The sequence below is a fragment of the Benincasa hispida genome, chromosome 4 (genome assembly GCF_009727055.1).
Source record: "Benincasa hispida cultivar B227 chromosome 4, ASM972705v1, whole genome shotgun sequence".
NCBI classification, from domain to species: Eukaryota; Viridiplantae; Streptophyta; class Magnoliopsida; order Cucurbitales; family Cucurbitaceae; genus Benincasa; species Benincasa hispida.
Window position 1 is genome coordinate 36,614,227 of NC_052352.1, and position 1,618 is coordinate 36,615,844.

A 1,618-nucleotide genomic window follows, 5' to 3' on the forward strand; every position below is an offset into this window, starting at 1 on the left:
TAACTAAAATCTTCTTTTGGCGGAGAAGGGTGGATTGTTAGTGTGGACGATTTGGAAGATATATGTTGGGGGACATGTATGGTTAGGTTCCATTTGTATACTTGGTGGAATTTGGTATCTTGAGCAGATCTCAATGTTAGCTCCAAGACGTTGGTCTCTAACTAGAAAAGTAAATGCTTGAGCTTGAGAAGCTTCTGGTCCAGTCGGCCCGTAAAACTCACTTGGATAAGCAGTATTATTGAATTAGACAAAACAACAAGCAATAAAACCAAAAAAAGATAAAGCACATAAACTATAAGACAAGTAAGCTTCTCTAGACCATACAAGTGTGCGGCAAGTGGATTATTATATGATGATTTTTGAACTTTCCATATATACAGAAATATAACCAGATAGACTAGAAACGACATCTCTTATCTCAATGACACCACAGGGATATTAAATGAATGGAATTGGCATATGGATGGAATATAATGAAATAGAGCCACTTTGAGGTTCTTTATGAAATGAGGCATAGAACGGAGCAACTACAAAGAAGTTCTGGGAGTTACGAAGGAAACCTCGAGCTCATATTGGTCATGGGTTGAGAACGGGAATTGAATTCTCTAAGACCTAATTTACCGTTGTTCCTCAGTAGCTTAGTGGTAGAGCAGTCGACTGTTAACTGATTGGTCGTAGGTTCGAATCCTACTTGAGGAGATTTGATTCATTTCGAATTAAAGAATTCAGAATGAAAGGGTTCACTTTGACCGTTAAGAGTAGGTAACCCGTTCCCTATGTTTCCTTCAACTCTATCTCCATCTTCTTTACTCAGCATCTTTAACTTCATTGCATTACTTAGTGAGATTGCTAGAGTATCACATACTAGTCATGTGGATTAGAGATATGAAGCATGTAGCAAACCACCGGAAGGTGTGAGTTGCGTGAGTGTGTGAGAAAACCTTATTTGCTTAGTATGAAGCTGTAGCACGCTTGTCCATGAGTAGATTCAGCAACAACTAGCTGCCCGGGAGGGTAAATGGTTGGTCGCATTAAGCAATGTAAGCAAGTATTCACTAGGAATAGGAATAATCTTACGTTAGCCAAGTTCATGCGGTTACCTTGTCTTATGTATGCGTTCGTTGCACCTATAGAGCTACTCGGGAGAGAGTCTAAAGAAAGAACCTAAGACTCGAGAGAGCTAGGTTAGAATCGATGCTCGGAAGAGCTAGATTAGGTTTGCATAAGTTCCCTCTGCCATCACTCAGCATATGCACCCTATGGATAGGATATTGCATGCGTCCAGGAAGTAGGTTATGGTGGTTATGTGCGGCCATCATGCTCATGCGGCGAAAGCTCGTGAGCGGGTTATAAGAGATTAGACTGGCATAGGTTTCTCGCACTTTTGCATATCCATCGCATACGTCCTAGAGTTAGACTTAAGTGTGTATAGCATGATCGCATGGCTTGCGTTGACTAAGATTGCCCTTGCGGTCACTCTTAAGGGTTGCAATGAAGACATCTCCATATTTTATTTATTTTTTCATCAATTTACTTCATGTCAATAGTTGTCGTTTCTCTACCTCTCATTCATTTTCTCATTGCATTGTCTGATAGCTAGGAGTAGAAGTAGTGTTCA

General features: G+C 40.4%; 1 non-coding gene across 1 annotated transcript; it reads left to right on the forward strand.

Annotated features, from left to right (window-relative positions):
• Positions 1-627: 627 nt before the first annotated feature.
• On the forward strand, positions 628-699 carry TRNAN-GUU. Its single transcript has one exon. It is a non-coding gene; the product is annotated as a tRNA-Asn (tRNA).
• The last annotated feature ends 919 nt before the right edge of the window (positions 700-1,618 follow it).